Source organism: Vombatus ursinus, unplaced genomic scaffold (genome assembly GCF_900497805.2).
Source record: "Vombatus ursinus unplaced genomic scaffold, bare-nosed wombat genome assembly UNPS02014179.1, whole genome shotgun sequence".
NCBI classification, from domain to species: domain Eukaryota; kingdom Metazoa; phylum Chordata; class Mammalia; order Diprotodontia; family Vombatidae; genus Vombatus; species Vombatus ursinus.
In genome coordinates this window covers 50,600-69,736 of record NW_020953957.1, presented here as the reverse complement: position 1 = coordinate 69,736, position 19,137 = coordinate 50,600, and the positions used below count along the sequence as shown (strand labels likewise).

The 19,137-nt window shown below is 40.0% G+C and overlaps 1 long non-coding RNA gene across 2 annotated transcripts; it reads left to right on the top strand.

Moving 5' to 3' along the window:
* Positions 1-90: 90 nt before the first annotated feature.
* LOC114041768 lies at positions 91-15,763 on the top strand. Of its 2 annotated transcripts, none has more exons than XR_003568940.1 (2): positions 91-197; positions 15,420-15,763. It is a non-coding gene; the product is annotated as an uncharacterized LOC114041768 (long non-coding RNA). The 2 variants fall into 2 exon arrangements; XR_003568941.1 differs by having other exon boundaries at positions 91-237.
* The last annotated feature ends 3,374 nt before the right edge of the window (positions 15,764-19,137 follow it).

Sequence of the window (19,137 nt, the reverse complement as noted above, 5' to 3'; positions counted from 1 at the left end):
GGCGGCCCTTCCCCTCGCTCCCTCGTCGAGCGCCGCGGGGGGAGCGCGCACGCACGACGCACACGTCTTTCCTTCAAAAGGAGGCTCGGGCCTGAGAGTACGTAGCGCGGGTACAGACGAGGCTCCGGCTCGGCCGAGAAGCCACCGTGGTGCGCCTGCGCGGCAGCCTTAGCTCCTGGGCCGAATCGAACTCCAAGGTAGGATGCGCGCTAGACCGCAGAAGGCTCCGTCGTCTAGGTGAGAGCCGGAGGCGTGGGTGAGGCGGGAGCTGCAGGTGGGGGCTCCTGGAAGAGAGGGGCGGGGATGCTCGAGAGCTTGTAGGACGGAGAGGGGCCTGGGGAGGCGGGGCTCCAGGTGAAAATCCCAGGGATGCAGGTGCGCCAAGATGGACTCTTACGGGTGGTCGTCCTTTGTTGTCTCCTCCCTAGGATGGGAATCTGGGGCGGGGCCTCGCTCCGAGACTTCCCGGAGCCCACGGGCCTCTGCCGCCCAGGAGGCGCAGCCCCGGGCCTCCCCGGAGGCTGAGCAGAAATCTGGACCGGACTGAGGTCCTGCCCCGCCCCTCCCCCGCACCCCGAGATTGTAAATTTCTTTAGGACCGGGGGTGGGGGGGGCGGATTCTTTATCTGTATCTCTGGTGCCTGGCATACCCAGCATAGTATATGTTATATCTTGAAATGTTCGTGTTTGTACGTAAGTTTGTAATAAAAGAGAAAAAAGATGTTTACGTTTTATAATAAAAGGTGTAGGAAGCCTCTCCGTACAATAGAAAGTGAAGATAGAAAGCGCTCTGGACTGAGCAGACCTGGGTTCAAGTTCCACCTCTGACGGTATTTGTACAACTTTGGTCAAGTCTCTGGGCGTTAGTTTCCTCATTTATAAAAGGAGGGGTGGACTGGATGGCCTCTAAAGCCTTGCCAGCTCTAAATCTAACCTGGGATTATAATTAATCTTGTTAATTATGTTCTTAATAAATGAGTCTAGGAAAAAGTGGTTCAAACTAAAGAAAGTACGATGGGCATACCTGAGCGAAAGAAAAGTAGTTGGTTTGTCCTGTTTTATGACATCCTGTATCCTTACCAGTGGCAACCGGGACCGAAAAGTTAGGGCATCCAATTTATCCTGTGTGTATCTTAGTTGTAATTGTATACAAATTATCTTCCCTAGTCTGTGAGCTTCTTGAAAGTAGGTACCTGCTTCTGCCTTTCTTTGTATTCCCAGTTCCTGGCACATGGCAGGAGCTTAATAAATGTTTATTGACTGACTGGAAAGTAAGCCCAGAAAGGTAGGTTGTGTCCAGATCATAGACATTAGGGTAAGAGGGGTCGTTAGAGGTCTTCTAGTCCAAACTCATTTTACAGGTGCAGCTGACACCCAGAGAGAAGAAGGGGCTTGCTCCAGAGCAGACCACTAATAAATGCAAGTATTGAACGAATGAATGCAAGAAATGTTCATTCCTATTCTCTTGTCTTTACACAATCCTTCACCATTTACGCCAAGTCCCAGAGGTCCATAGTTTGATTGACAGGCAAACAAATGTGGATTTGATGCTCCAGTCCAGTGGTGGGGAACCTGCTGCCTGGAGGCCACATGTAGCCTTCTACGTCCTTGGATGCAGCCTTTTGACGGAGTCCAGGTTTTACAGAGCAAATCCTTTTATTAAGGGGATTGTTCAGTGAAGTTTGGATTAAGTCAAAGGGCCACAGTTGAGAACCTAGAGGGACACGTGTGGCTTCAAGGCAGCAGGTTCCCCACCCCTGCTGTAGTCAGTAGGAAGTTTTTGAAATCTTTTAAGCATGAGTTACATGAGAAAGCTGTTCTTTACAAAGAATAGACTGGCAGCAATGTATAAGATGATTTAGAATGAATAGAAAATGGAGGCAGAGATCGGTAGGGGATTATAATAAGCCAAGTGAAAGGTATATAGTTTATAATTAGAGACTTCATCTATCCAGACTGACAAGGGTATATGTTTCTCTCTGCTAAAAAAGCAAGAGGATCTTAAAAGTCTTGATAATTTTCTCAGCTAATTTCATCTTTAAGAAGATAGAAAAAAATGTAATGAAAAAATGCTCTTCTGTTCCTGATTCTAGCCGATAAGAACTTTCAATCTAGTCATTAAAGAGGATGTGACAAGAACCTTGGGAAGAAGTGACCCTATCGTATTAGAGCTCATGATAAATTAAGAAGGAGAATGTATTTCCAAAAGTTCAGGAAAAAAGAAAAAAGAAAGAATACTTTGGCCTGCGACTCTGAGATGGAAGACTATTAAGAAAGAAATTCTCACTGCAAACGCAAATAATCCTAATGAGGAAGAAAAGGGAATTGTGTCTAAAAAGACCAGTTACTCTACAAGTAGCTAACCAACAATATAAAGTATATGTAAAATGACAGCCAAGGCATAGTAGGTAAATATGGATGAATATAGAAGAGTGACAAGGTTTCTGTAGCTGGATATCAGTCTTGCAGAGAATAAATGCCAAAGCACCGAAAAGTGTTTGTTTGTTTTTAACCACATTGTGGACTAGAGGAATAAGGATGGGATAAAACCACTGCTGGAGAGGAATTTAAAAAAAAGAAGACAAAGTAAAAACTATTTGGCTCGTTTGTACTCTTGTGTTTTCTTTACCAAGGAGAATGGAGAAGAATGGATGAGAAAATGGCTAAGAAGAATGTGAAAGGAAAAGCACCGAAGCACTAATTATAGATGGCCTTCTCAAGAAGTTTACCCACAAAAAGGAAGAGAGATATAGGATGATAGGTAGTGGGAATAGACAGATCAAATGAGGTTTTTTTAAGGATGGTAGAGACATGAGCATGTTTATAAAAGATTATACAGCTTAGAGATTATACAGTGACTGACCCAGGTCTGATAGTGTTGTTTTACAGTGTTACCAGATGTGGAACTTATCAAATCAAGAAAGATGGCAACTGCAGTTTGGGTGGGTTTGAGGTAATAGTGGTACTCCATCCAAGTGGAGGTCTTCATTACTGGCTCTTGAGGAACATAGAAGAGAAGGCTAGTTGAGAAATAGAAATTTAGAAGTCATCTACAGGTAATTGTTGAAGCTCAGGGAATGAATGAAACCACTGAGAGTGGTAAGAAACAGAAGAAGATTTAGAATATAGCCTCGAAGATCAACTATATTTAGGTGGCTGAAGAAAGTAGAGCAAACAAAAGAGGCAGACAAGGAACACTCACAGGTAGATGGAATCACACAGAATTCAAGCAGTCATCTAATCCACCCTCTACCAAAGAAGAATCCCAACCATAACACCTGATGTGTGATTATCCAGCCTCTGCTTTTAAAAACTCCAAGAGACGGCAGCTAGGTGGTGCAGTGGATAGAACTCCAGCCTTGGAGTCAGGAATACCTGAGTTCAAATCTGGCCTCAGATACTTGATACTTATTAGTCGTGTGACCCTGCGCTAGTCACTTAACCCCAATTGCCTCACCAAAAAGCAAAAAAAACCCAAACAAACAAACTCCAAGAGGAACCCACTGCCTGTCCTAACTGGCCATTCCACTTTCAGACAGCTGTTATTGTTAGAAAGTTCTTCCTCATATCAAGCCTAAATTTGCTTCTTTACAACTTCTAACCTTTGTTCCTCATTCTGTCCTCTGGGAGCCAAAGAAAATTTGTTCAACCTATCTTCCTTGTGACCATTCTTCAGATACTTGAAAACAGCAAACATTTCTTCCTTGAATCTCCTTCAAGCTTAACATTCCCAGTTCCTTCAACTAATCCTCAGATGGCATAGACTCATAGGGCCTTTATTATCCTGGTTGCCTCCTCTGAATACTCTCCAGCGTATTAAAGGATTAAACCATGTGGCCCAGAACTTAACATAGTTCTCCCGATAAAGTATGAGCAGGGCAGAATACAGTAGGAATATCATCCACCCCTTTATTTCTGGAAGCTATCTGAAAGCTATCTGTCTCTTCAAGCACCCCAAAATTGGATTAGGTTCTTTGGCTGCCACTTCATACTCCTGGTTTATTGAGCTGACAGTCCACTGAAACCCCCTGAATTCTTTCAAAACAAGGTGTCTAGGCAATTCAGTGGTACAGTAGATAGAGCATTGGCCTTGGAGTCAGGAGAACCTGAGTTCAAATCCAGCTTGAGACACGTAACACTCCCTAGTTGTGTGACCCTGGACAAGTCACTTAACCCCATTGCCTAGCCAGAAAAAAAAAAACAAAAAACATATTTAACCATGCCTCCCCTATCTCATACTTGTGAAGTTGATTTTTTGAGCCCAAATGTAAGATTTTACATTTCTCCCTATTTGGTTTCATCTTTTCAGATTCAGCTCAAAGCTCTAATTCAACAGTTCTCAAAGTATGGACTGGGGAACCCTGAGGGTCTGAGAAATCAAAACTATTTTCATAATAATATTAAGATGTTTTAATTTCTAATATGCTAAATATATGTAGATATAACCTACATAAACAAAAGCTCTTTGGGGGCCTCAACAATTTTTAAGAGCATAAAATGGTCCTGAGACCAAAAAGTTTAGAGAATTGCTACTCTAATGTGTCTGCTTCTTTTTGGATTCATACTTTTTTGCCCATTGTGTTATCTATCTTTCCCAGCTTTGTATTATCTGTAAATTTAATGAACATGCCATCAAGGCCTTTATCCAAGTCATTGATAAAAATGTGAACAGTACAAGGCCAATCACAAGTCATAGAGGCATTCTACCGGAGATGTCCTGACCATTAACAACTACTTTTTGAGTCTGACAATCTGTCCAATATGGATTCATCTAATTGTGTTATCATCTAGTTAACCTCTCTCTAGCTTTTTCACAAGAACAGTACGAGATACTTTTTCAGGGTTTTGGCAAACTATAATTGTAGCATGGTTGATTGACCAATTTAGTAATCCTACCAAAACAGGAAACAAGATTATTCTGGCATGACTTGCCAAATGAATCCTTCCTTTTTATAATCACTGCTTTCTTTTCTATATGTTCACCAACCATCTCTTCAATGATCCATTGTAGTTTCTCAAGTTCTAGGTCAGCCACACTCACTAGCCTATAATTTGCAAACTCTATTCTTTCCTTCTTTTGAAAACCAGAAAAATATTTGCCCTTCTTTAGTCTGTGATGCACCTACCAATTTCCATGATCTCTCAGATATTACTGACAGTGGCTTACTAATCATATCTGCCAACTCTTGCAGTACACAAGGATGTAATTTAACTAGGCCAAGAAACTTAAATTCTTCAAGGGAAATTAGGCGCTTTTTTATGTTGTCCTTACTTTTCTTGGACATCAATTCTTGTTAGCTATTTTGTTCTCATTTCTTATACAAAGGTTAAACTCCTTGACGGAAAAGATAAGTTAAATATGACTTGAGCAACTCTGCCTTCCATCAGTCAACTTATCCAAATCAAGAAATGTCCCTTTCCCTTCCTTGATCCTCCTCTTTCTGCCAAAACAACTAATTAAAAACCCTGTTTGTTGTTCCTTGCTAACCTCAATGCATTTCAAACTTTAGCATTCCAGACACCATTTCATAAGACCATGGTGCTGTACTTTTAATTCTTACTGTTACTTGCCCTTCCATGTTCTGTATGTATTTTTTGAAAATTTGATTTGGTTGATGAATTCCCTGTGCATCCACATCATTCTCTTTAGACAACTCCCATTTTTCCTCTTTAGAATGATTTCTCTGTGTCTTTAGAATTTATTTTAGGGGAGCAAATAATTTTATTTTGGGGAATTTTCTATCCTTCCTGGGCTGAATTCCTCTCAAAAATGTTGGTTTATAGGGTCCTACTTATCCTTCCTATGAACCCATCAAAATCCACTTTTCATTTTAGATGGTGCAGAGTGAGTCACACAGGATGAATAGGCATGGTTAGGTTACATACATTACATTATTACTGTATCATTTCTCCTAAAACTATCTCTCTTCCAAACTTCCTATTCCAGCCTCAGTGCATTCTAGCCAAGGTTCTAGTCACTAACCTTCCAGCTACCCAAGGTTGCAATGTTTGTGTCATCCTTTTCGATTCCTTACTTTCATTCAACCAAACATTTGCTAATTTTGTCATTTCTAGCACCACAATATTTCTAACATCTGTCTCCTCTTCATTTCCAAAACCACCACCATCCCACTAGTTAAAGTCTTCACCCGTCTTTACTTGACTATTGTGATGGCCTCCTAATCGATCCCTCTTTATCAGATCTCTTCCATTGCAATCTATCCTCCACGCACTTGCCAAAACTTTTCCTAAAGCTTAGTTCTCATGATGTCACATCCCCACCCCAACTCAGTAAAGACTAGTGGTTCCCTATTAACTCTAGATTAAAATATAATCTTCTCTGGCATTTAAAACCTGTCACAATGTGGCCTCAATCCAGCTTTCCGGGATTATATATTACTCCCTTCCTGTGTTCTACAGTTCAGTTGTAGGGGCCTTCTTTCAGTTCTTTAGACTCTTCAAAAAAAAAAACATAACTAAAATATTCAAATATGAGTAGGTTGTTTGTACAGTTCATAAATTTAAAATATTTTTCAAATATTGTTTTAAGACACTGCACTCTTCTTTCACTAACTGCTTATACTATTCCCTGATAAGAACTCTTCAACTCTACCCAAAAGGCGGTGCTCACCGTGTCTCATTTATAGCCTTCATTTTACTGCTTACATACATTTTAATTTCATTTCATATACCTGAAATGTACCCCCCCATCTTCAGCTGTTAAAATTCTACCCATTCTTCAGGCTGACCCAGATACCAACTCTTTAATGAAGATTTCCCTGATCCCCTGCAGTCAGTTATGGTATTTCCATCCTTGGACTTGGAATATTTTTTTCTACTTTTCATGTATTTATGCACTAATTTGTATGCCATTTCTTCGTGTATCATAACCTACCAGCACCCCTACCCCTACTAAATTGTTAACTCTAGGAGCTTTACTTATGCCGTTGATCCCATTGCTTTGTGTCTCCTCCTGGACACCAATACATCGAACGTTCCTTTTCTGTTTTATCTTCAGTCTTTTCCTGTCTGCTGACTTCTCTCCTACTGCCTAGAAATATGGTCAGGTCTCTCCAATGGAGTCCCAGAGGACACACTTTTAATCTGCATTATAAACATTTTCTCCATCTCTTTAAGTCCAGACACCCAACAAAACAGTAAATCAAACCCAGATTTATAGCATTTGCATGTGCACATTGAAAACTGAACAATCAACTCTAGGTTCAAGCTGGTTCGAGCAAACCCCTGAGTCTAGGCTCATTCTCAGAAAACCTTCACTTCACCCTGACATCCCCTTACTTGTGTCTCTCCTCTCTTTAATTTCACCTTCTCCCTTTGGTTGAGTTCTTCCTATAACCCCCATTTTGAGGAAGGGCCCAGACCAGCTATCCTTAATTCTTTCTACCGTACTTTGGCAGCCTTGTTTATTTCCCCCTCCCTTCTCTCATTGTTGAGTTCTTTTTTCCATTGGGCCCAGACACTTTCCAGGCCTAGCCACCATGTCCTTTGCAGGTACCCCTCTCTCCCTCCCTCTCCCTTTTGCATTTTCAGATCACTTCTATGTGATGTCTCTCTCCATTAGAATATAAACTACTAAGGGCAGAGACTGCCTTTTTTCCTTTATATTTGTATTCCCAGTGCTTAGCATGACTAACATATAGTAAGTGCTTCATAAATGCTTGTTGCCTTGACTTGCTGACTTTTCCCATTCCTAGATATAATTGTCTACCATCACAGCTATTCATCCCCTCTCAATTTGGCTTCCCCCCCCCCACTATTCTACTGAAACTATTGATTCAGACATTACCCAAAATTTCTTAACTGCATCATTCACTCAGATTTTTTTTGTGTCTTTATCTTTAAAATTTCTACAACTCTTTTTGACCAGTCCTTCTGAATAATCCTTCTTCCTTGGCTTCCATGACACTATTCTCTCCTGTTTCTCTTCCCTCTTCTTACTTTTTTGTTGGATCACCATCAATCTCCCCTCACTCTTTACGGCTAATGTCTTCCCCCTCAACTATACCTTCTTCCTGAGCCCTCTCCCCTCTCTATACACTCCTCTGATGATGTCATAAACTCAAGAATCAAAATATCTCTATGTAGATATATGTCCAGCCCTAATATCTCCTGAATTCACATCCATCATCAACTGCCTATTAGATATCTTATGGATGGATGTCTGATTAACACCTCAAACTCAGCATACCCTGAGCACTATGTATTATCCTCCCCCTTACACCTTCCCCTTCTCCCAGGCTGCTTAGCAGACTTTGGAGTCATCCTTGATTATTCCATGTAGTCTTTTTATCCAGTCAGTTGACTAATCATGTTAATTTTGTTTCTACAACATTTCTCGGATATGTCTTCTCTATGCATATGTGGCCACTGTGCAAGTTTAGGCCCTTCCTTCTCCAAAATATTCTCCACGCAGCTGCTAAACTAATCTTAAGGCACAATTCCAAACGAGACAAATCCCCCTCAAAAATCTCCAGTGGCTTTCTGTTGTTCAGGATAAAACACATTCATGTGACTCCTTCCTAAGGAAGAACAGAGGACCCGGGTTCAAATGCTGTCTCTGGAGCTCATTACTTGGTCAGGTCACTTATCTTGCTTGGGCCTCAGATTCCTTATGTCTAAAATGAGAGATCTCTCTGAAATACATCTCTAGATCCTTGTTCTACATTGTAGCCAAACTGGACTGCAAACCATTCCTTTTAATTTAACATTCCTTCTTCCACCTTTGTGTATTCATATAGGCCATTGCCCATTCCTCACCTCTGCTTCTCAGCGGGAGCAGTTCAGAAGGCTTCCCTGTTCCATTCCCGCCTCCTCCCATCCCCTCTTCCCCCCACAACACTTACATTCTTTGAAGCCCCTTTCAGTTCATATTTTGTTATTCTCTCAATTCTATTTTCATTTTATACTAAGGATACCAAGATCGATATTATTTGTTTCCTTTAGTAGTATGTCATTGGTTACTGTAAAAGAATATCATGTTTACAGTATCACCAACTAAGTTACTATTTGTAGATGGTCTAAAAACTGGTTCTTAGCACCCTCTGCTCCTTCTTGCATCACTCTGCCACCCTTATTTCAAAAGCAAAATGATGCTCCCTGGACTGAAGGACATCTTGTTTGTTATTTTATAGCCAAAAAATTTGCCACCAAGTAGCAGCCTGCTAGTGATGCCTTTCTTTCCTCAGCCAGCCAAGTCTTTGCAAAGGAGGCAGTCTCTGTTGCTAAGAATAAACTCAAAGCCTTTCCGTCATGTCTTGTGCCTTGCTGGCATATCCTTCAGCAAACCAGGTTCCCTTCCACACCACTATGATGAGTTATCAATGTAGGGTTTTGTACTATTGCTAATCTTAAAAAATAATGCAGGGCAGTCTAACCCACAATGAATTATGTTTCAGTGGAGCAAATGCTAAATCTACTCTGTTTCAATTGACTTATTCTGTTAAATAGCCATACGTTCTGGAGGAATATTGATAAGCAGTAAAAGATCTGTTTTACATCTGTCATTTCTGTATTGTGAAATGCTCCAAAACTCTTAAGAATCTGAAGTTACATTTGTACATAGAATTCCTGTGCAAGCAGCTATCATTTACCAATCTGAAGAGTTTGAAATATGTTTCAAGATAGTGAAGTATGCAACAACAACTCAAGGAGGAAAAAAATGGGAAAAACAAAGCAAATATGAACGTTTTTGTTAATATCCTTTGAAAATAGGCAGAAAGTTATTCCAGGTTTGTTTGTAAGGTACATTTTATATACTGATATCAAAACTAATTCAAACATCCAAAATAATTGTATTTTTTTAAAAAAAAACTTACAATTTTACTTGTAATAAATGTTCAAGCAGGTTTTGAAATCCCATTTAGGAATTATAATCTGGAGGGACAACATTCTCTATTCTCCATGAAAACCCTCTCCCAGAGGGGAATTTTTGAGGTGGTGGACTTGAGTCCCAGTGAGATGGTAGATGCTTTGAATAGGGACTGACAATCGGTAGTGATGAGCCTAGTGCTTCCTCTGCTCTTTGCCTTTTGAAGGAACCCTATTGAGCAGTGTGGTTTATCCTCAGATCCAGCAGGAGTCTGTGGTAATGTACTTCAACTCTTCCCTAACCACTGTTTCTGTATCAACATCCAAATAGGAAAAGGTTTCTCCTAGCTTGTTCTTTAAGTCTGTTTATAACTTCTGATTTAATGGATGCTTTTGAACATGTTTTCCATTAATACAACATCCATAATAAGTCATAAATGCTTGCACTGAATGTCTGTATATCTGTTGCATGGTAGTAAAGGAGAGTGAAGCTAATAACTATCTGTGATACACAGAATTTTAAAATGTCCTGATTGTCAGAACTTGATGTCAGATTCAGGAGCTTCAGAATCATATAAGTGAAGAAGATATTGTGGTGATATTTTTATTAATAACTGGTATTTTTAAGCTCCTAAAATAGTTGGCAAGAGAGAAACTTAGGCTAGATGGTCAGCTTTTTTGTTATCTCTAGGCACAGGCAGGTTGCTTTGAATTTATGATCCTCAGGTAACTCTTGAGCCTTTGATCTAGGAGGAAGAGGAGGAGAGGTCAAGATAAAGAGGGCAGTGGCCCAAGAGGAGCTGAGGCCCATGGAAGCTAAGTGGTTTGCTCAAGGTTATACAGATAGTAAGTGACCAAGTAGATCAGGTCCTCTGACCCCAAATCCAATAGGTTCCCTCCACCACCACCCTCTACTGTACCATGATGCCTCCCCTCTCTTATCTCTTATACAACATAAGCTACTTTCATCTTCACCACCTAGCCCAGTACCTGGTATTTTGTATGAAAGTGAATGCTTGTTGATTAAGAACTTCTGTGAAAAATGGAAAACACAAACGTGAAAAAAATGAATGAGAAAAAGCATTTCTTAATTATTTACTATGTCCCAATCACTCTTCAAAGTGCTGGGGATACAAATACAAAATCTGTGCCCTCAAATAATTTACATTATAGTAGGAGGAGACCACAGACATGATGACCAGGGTAGGGTATTTTGATTTGGAATGTTATGAGGATGATGAATGAAGTAATGAAGACTAAATGTGGTGGGTGACCAAACCAACTATCAATCAGGACAGCAGAGCCCTAGTCACTGGTATTTAAAGGATTACTTCCTCTGTGGCATAATTCTGATCTCTGCAGCAAGATGGATGGCAAAAAGGTAGAGGAGTGAAGTGAAGGATGACTACAGCCAGGCCTAAATGTAATGGGGTGACTGAAAATCACCTGTTAGGACATCAGAGCCCCAGGGCAGGGGTTTATAGTGATAAAAGGATTAAGGCCATGTAATTTGCTTTTAATTTTAGTTTGTAATGATTATTATTTTCCTGTCCATTTACTGTGAATTCTTTCCTTCCCTTAATTTTTTATTTTGTTGATTTAGACTTTTAGAAAAAAGTTAACTAGTGGTTTATCCATTCTCTAACTCATTTCAAAACATTCTATTTGTTTTGCTAATTAGTTTAGTTCATTTGTTTTCAATTCATCTCACTTTTAATTTTTAAAATATTTTTGTGCTTTTTTTAGGATCATTGGTTTTTGCTTTTCTTGTTTCTTTCAATTGTGTATTAAGTCTGCTCTTTGTCTTTTAGAAATATAAATGTTCATGGATGCCATTTGGTTGTTACATAGTTGAAATGGAGTGCCTTTAATCATAATGCTTGTCTCTTTTAACAATATCTACATTCAGCTACTTACTTAACTGTAATCCTGATTGTATTTATACTTTTTTTTCCCTGATTTAGTGAGGGAACTTTTTTCTAGATCTTTTCTTTAAATTTGTGTGAATTCCTATGTTTTGGGTATATTTCTTACAAGCAGTAAGTTGTTGGGGGAAAGTGTTCTAATTCATTCTGCAGTTTAATTTCTTTTTCTTCATGAAAGCAACCACTGAATTATTATTCCTAATTTTCATTTTCTATCCACTTATACTGTTATTTTACTTATTTCTTTTATCAGCATAGCCCTCCATTTTGCTCTTTTTCTTTTTAAGAGCTGTCTTACTGATAAGAACTAACATTCAGCATTTTCTGCTCCTGCCCATGACAAACACAATAAAGCTTTTCTTACTTTGCAAGAATCCTACTTTTACTGATAAAATCTTTTTTAAAAAAATTTTTATTTACCCTGCTGAGATAAGAGCTTAGTTTGTAAATGATCATCCTTCTGCTATACTATCTCTCACTTCTTTGTTTCATTAACCTTTATTTGTGGTACCTGATTTTATATTTTCCTTCTCCCATCATGCTAAAGTCCTGCATTTTATCTGTTTCTGTCTGTTCACTTTTCATGAGATTCTTCCTTCAAATTTTTAGCCTTGGTTTTTTCAAGGACCCTGTCCTAAGTTTGACTTTTAAAAGTACAGTGGATTTATCACATCTGTACTGAATATTAATATTGAATTGTCTTCCTTCTTCACTTGATTTCAATAATATATTACCTTGTTTTAAGTTTCAGCTCCTTGGTCAGTTCTTAAGACCCTGCTCCGTTTTGTATTTATTGAGAAACAATTAAATATTCTCTCCTCATTAAGGAACTATACCTATCCTCCTGATAGATGATGCTCTCTTTTGTGAGATTGGTAATTTTGGGTACAGGCAGATATTATTTTCTTTTCTCCATGGAAACCAACAATAACAACCACCTCCCCTCAGACCAGTAGAGACAGGACAGGAACCAAAGAATTTCCATCCTGCTTCCTTTCCCCATTGCTCCTACTTCTAAGCCATAAGCCATAGCCACTGTCAAATTCAGAAGAGGGGCCTTCCCTCCTAGGCTCCAGCAATACCAACCGCATTCCAGCTACAGTTGGTAGGCAGTCAAGCACAGGAGCAGTATCAGCAGGAACAATATTTCCAGCACCTCCAGCCCTTCCAGCCTGGCCATTGCAGCTTTTGTCCAAGGGAACGTTCATGGTAAAGAATTAACCTCCTGTCAACTACCTCTGCACGTGCTGCCACCTATCACCAGCATCACCAGCTTCGGGTCCAGATCATAAAGGACTTTAAAACTCAAACAGAAGAATTTCTGTGTGGCCCCAAAAGCAATAATGCACCTCTGAAGTTTCAGTAAGGACACAACACGATCAGACCTGTGCCTCAGGAAGGTGACTGGCAGCTATGTGGAGGAGAGGCTAGTGCAGGGAGCTGGATTAGGAAGCAGTATTAGATCAGGACCTGAACCACATAAATGGAGAGAAAGGGACAGAGGAGAAAGATGTAGTGAGAACAGCAGCAAGGAGACTGGTCAATGGCATTGATATGTGGAACGGGGGAAAGTAAGAAGTCAAGGATAAAGTTGAAGCTGTGAATCCGAGTGAGCAGTCAGGTCCATTTATTAAGTGCCTTCTGTGTGTCTACCACCACTAAGCACTGGGAACACAAAGAAAGTTGAAAAAAAAAAAAAAGCCAGTCTGTTAGTGTACCTTTGACAGAAATGGGGAAGTTTGGAAAAGGAACGAGCTGGGGGCGGGGGTGAGGGGGCATAATTGAGATTAGTTTTGGACTTGTTATATTTGAGACAGACACCAAGAAACCTAGTGTGAAATGTCCAGTAGGCAGCTGGAGGTGTAACTTCTGAGAGCAAGAAGGGCTTACTATGTACCATATATTATAGCATGGGAGTCCTTCGAATTGAGATGATAATTAGCTCATGGGAACTGATGAGGTTATCAAGTAAGAAAAGAAAAGGGCTCAGGCCAGAGCTTTAGTGTACACCAGTGGTTGGGAGTCATGATAGGGTGGATGATTCCATGAAAGAGATAGAGAAGGAACAGTTGCAGAGGTCAGATAACCAAGAGAGAACAGCCACTAAAGCCCAGAAGGCAGAATATCTAATAGTAAAGGAGGGGTTGCCCGTACCAAATGCAGCAGAGAAGTCAGTTAAGAATGAAGACTAAGAAAGGACCATTCAGGCAGTGAAAGGTTATTGGACTGGAAAGAACAGTTTCAGGTGAATGATGAAGTACATGACAGGCATGGGGGCACAGACTTCGGAATCACAGACAGGAGACTGAGTAGTCTGGGGAACGACTAGGATGTAATAAATGGAAAGAGGAACCCGGGGATCTCTGAACTGGAGACTGCAACTAAGGCTCTGTGTATGCATGAGGATTTTCATTATATGTCTGCTCTATGAAAATGGAGGGTGCTCCAGTCTTCTCCCTAGAAGCAGGGAAATCTCACTCCTTTTCCATAAAATGTTAGGTGTAGTTAAACCACCAATTAGCCCAGCAGAGAACATTGCTAATCCCCACAATGTGGGCAGCTGATTAAGGTATACTTAGCTTGCTGATGAATTTATGACCACTTTTAGATATCACTACACTTTTAGGATTTAACTGGTTTTTTTTTCTTTTTGGTTCTGAACATTGATAAAAATACCAACAAACATGAGTACTTCCGTATACACAGGACAGAAAAACAGTGCACATGAAATGGTGATTTCCATTATATACAGCTTGCTTCCAAGAAAAAGTTGTATTGCTTGTCTCCCTCTGAACTTTTTCTGTTCTCTGCAATGCTTTTCATTTGTTTCTACTTTTTTTTTGGAGGGGGGAATGCATTACTATCAGGTGATAGGTATTAAGCATCTATTATGTCCTAAGCAACAGGGGTAAAAACACAGACAATCTCTTCTCCCCAGGCGCTTACATTCTAATGAGGGCGACAGCAAATGTGTGTGTATATAAATAGTATCAATACATAGCAAATAAAAATATATACAACGTGTTAAGTACAAGGCAATCTGGGAGAGAGGGCACCAGTGAGGGAGGGAGGCAGAGCATGGTCAGATCAGGCCATGTGTAGCCTTTGTTCATCTCCCTTGAAGCTGGTGCCATTCCCTGAAAAATTTCTTTGTATCTCTTTTGTAAATCCTTATTATCCCAATCACAGTTCCACATCCTTTTGCAAAGAACCTCTCAATGCCTGAAGGTTAGATATGCAAATTATTTCATATAAACATTCAGTAATTCCTAGGTAAAAGCAGATGAAAAAAGAGATAAAATTTATATTTAAGGAAGTTTACTGGGGTCTCAAAAGCTCCATACCAAATCCTCGACCAGGTTTTATATAGTCTCTGCCCTAGAGGCCCACATCAGGGTTCTAATTAATAGAATTAACTCAAACTGTCCCAGTGCTGCTTCCCAGCTTCTTGGCTGACAACAATGATGATTGGTGGTGTGGGAATTAACTCCAGCCCTCTCAATCCTAATAGTATCCAGCTCTGCAACACCTGTATTTGTACATGTCTCCCCATGAGAATTCAGGCTCCTGAGGACAGTGATGGTTCACTTTTGCCTTTGTATGCCTAGTACCTAGCATGAAGCCTGGCACATAGTAGGGACTAATTGATTAATTGACTGATTCCAGAAGCTGAAGGAGTGGGAACGAAACTGCCGGATCAGCATTCTGGGAGAGAGAAGGAGGCTTCCTGAGCAACTCTTGAGTTCCTTGTCCCAGCCTCCTGGAGTGAAGAAGAGGAGCCCCTGAGAAGCCAGAGTTCTGTGACAAACAAGTCACAGCTAAAGCCATTCATTATGTGAAGGAGCAAATTCCACCCTGTCTTCCACTGTGAACTACGTGTAGTGGACACATGGCAAGTTTACTCTGCAGCAGGGGTTCTTAGTCCCAAGAGCCATCTGGTGAAATCTATCCACCCTTTCTCAGAATGTTTTTAAATGCATAAAATAAAATACATAGGATTACAAAGGAAACCATTTGTGTTGAAGTGGTTATCAAAATATCTTTTTTGTTTTTTAGAACAAGTTCACAGATTTCAGATTAAAAATTTTTTACTTAAAATAAACAAGAAAAAAGAAGAAAAAAACAGATCAAAAAAGCCAAGCACCACATTAACTGAGCGCACCATTTTCTGCATCATTCTACATACCTAGTAGGCAATGAAGAAAGGGAGATGCAGGGGCAGCTAGGTGGTACAGTGGAAAGAGTACCGGGCCTGGAGTCAGGAGGACCTGAGTTCAAATCTGGCCTCAGACACATAACACTTACTAGCTGTGTGACCTTGGGCAAGTCACTTAACCCCATTGCCTAGCCAAAAAAAAAAAAAAAAAGGGAGATGCGTCCTCACCCCGCTGGGCTTTGAGGCCAAGCCTTAGAGTTACCCAACATTCTTCTTCAATTGTTGTTTTTCTTTCCATTTACATTATTTTAGTCATTGTCTGTGTTATTTTCCAGGCTGAACTTACTTTGCATCAGTCTATAATGTTCCACTGCAGTAATATTCCGTTACATTCTTGTACCACAAATTCTTTAGCCATTCTCCAGTTAATGAACATCTACTTTGTTTCCATTTCTTTACTGTTACAAAAATGCTTATGTAAACTTTTGGGTATATATGTTTTTCTCTCTTGATGTTTGATAGTTTGAATTCAACTTTCAGATATCAAGGAAAATCTGGTTTCTCTTGAACTAGCTATATTTTGCTAAATTTTAGACTGGTCATTGTTCTTCATTAGGTGAACTTCCTATGGACAACCTTGTTGGATGTTTTGGGGGTTTTTTTAATCCTTTTCATGGTGGTGGTTTTTTTTTTACATAGAGGAATTCAATCCATTTAATTTGACATTGCTATTTTAAGGTTTAACATTATACTTTTGTATTTTTTTCTATATTAGCATTGACAAAAGAGAATACTAAGTTTTGCATTTTGCTTTTATTACCAAGCCATGTTTATTACTAAACACCAGTCCTATGTTTCTTGGGGACAGAAGCCAAAAATAATGATTTGTTGGAAACCTCCCAACATTGAACCTGGTTTGTATAAACCCAGATCTGGGTTATATCTGAGTGAAGGATAGGAAATTAAGGAACGAAATCAAAAGTACAGAAATTAAAAAAAACCTGTAAGGCTAGCTTGCTTCAAGAAAACTAATGTCCTAAATCCATACTGTAAGCAATTAAAGGTCAGGAGATATTTGAAACCTGAAAACCTCCAATATCCCTTCCAGTGATTCTTTATTGTATCAAAAACACTAGGCTATAAGTATTCCTTTTAGTGAGTACGATTAGTGAATCAGTGGTTTGTTGAACGGTAGTGGGCGATCAATTGCTGCACTCATCCCTCAAATGAAATACAGTAAAATCTTAATTCATCAGAACACACAGGAAACAGGCATTCTTCAGATTTTTTTTAAATTGAAAACTTTTTATACAAGTCCTTATTCAAAAATCTGTTACATATGACCATATATTTCTCTTAGTAAATATAAATACAAATAGAATATAATTTTATCCTTGGTGATTCAAGGTCACTTGAGAATCATTGTCATAAGAACCTCTTATTGTCAAGATAATGAATTCAGTTTTGGACATGTTGAGTTGAAGATGTGTTCTGCACACCCACTTCAAGATATCTGAAAGGCAATAAGAAAGGTAAAACCAGACCATGTTGAGAAGGGTTTTAAAAGCCAAAGGAAATTAAATTTGATCATCAGGGAAATAGGGTGCTTTGAGAGTGTATTGGGTAGAGGAGTGTGACGTGATCAGACCTAAACTTTATGGAAATCACTGCCACTGTGTAGAAGCTGGATTGGAGAAGGGGCAAGGAAGAGAGGTCAGTTAGGAGGTTATTGTACTCATCTGGGTGAGAGGTCATAAGCACATGAATTAAGGTGCTGGCTATGTGAGTAGAGAGGAGACCAACTGAAACAGTGTCACATGACCAGCCCATCTTCTGATGACATCTTTTTCTCTCATTTTTTGAAGCTCCTCATTGGATCCATGGGCCACACTATTGTAACAAAAATGACAATACCACCTAAATTGTTTTATTGCCATACTGATCAAACCACCAAAGGATTACTATATACAACTGGACAAAATAATAAAACTCATTTGATGGGGGGTAGGGCAGGAGTCAAGAATCTCAAGGAAAGGTGGAATAAGGTGAGCATTTTTTCTGAACTCTCCCAATATTCCCCTCTAAACAACTTTTAGAAGTGCATCAAATCAAATTCTAAAGGCATAACTAACAGAAAGTCAAAGTCAGTCATTTTTACTGCCCAGGACAACTTAAGATACAGAAGAAGAGGTCTGAGGACATGAGTTGGGGCTGGGTGGGAGCATGGAGTAGTAGAAGCAATACTAGCTGTGGGCCTTGGGTTCTTTCATGATTCTTCCAGTGGCAACAGCAGCAGTACCAGGAGCACTCAGCACCCAGAGATTTAAAAGTATTGAACACTTGGTCAGAAAAATTATAGGGGGTCCCTGTGCTAGCACTGAGTACAGGACCAGGCTCCATTTGGCAACTCTGTTGCCCATTACTGATTTGCAGGTCACAGTTCCAAAGTGGAGAAGAGCACTTGCGATCACAGAGGAGCAAGAACTCTACTTAGGTAAGGACCGGAGCATAGACCAGAAGGGTACTGACTACACCTCTACTTGAATCATACCACCTTGAAAGCAGTGAAAACTTACAGGATCCCCCAGACCAATCTACAAAAACTATAAAAGCCTAAAGCTTGAGACAGCCTGTTCTCCACTAGAGGTACGCACAGCCCAACTCTAACAAAGTCCAAGGTCGAGAAATAGGTTGGGGAAAAAAATGATAAAACAACAACAAAAGAACTTGACCATAAATAGCTCCTGTGGTGACAAGAAACCTCAAGATAAAAAATCAGTAGAAGATAATGTCTTGTAAATACAAACAGGTCTTGCTTTACATAAGTGGACCAGTCCACAGATCTCTATATAAAGCAAGTTTTACATAATGCAAATTTGCCTGCAGATGTGGGGAAGGGAAGGAAGAATTTGGCAGGAAGGGGGCTGTGTACCTGTGGAAGAAGGGTGCCAGCACACAGTTCAAGGATATGTGGGGGCAGGAGACAGAAAAAAGAGCAGGAGGAGGAACACAGAGGGACCAAGGAAAGACATGTGGTACCCACGCATGGATGGACTGATAGATGCAAGGCTGAACACATGGGTGGGAGGGTGGAACAGGGCAAAGGTCTCTTCTCAGCACCAGAGCCCTCAATCCAAGCGCCTAATCCTGTGGTACTGGCAGTGGTGGCAGTCTCTCCATAAGTCTGTTCTTCCACTTTCACTTGGAGGGTTTTTTGTTTTGTTTTGT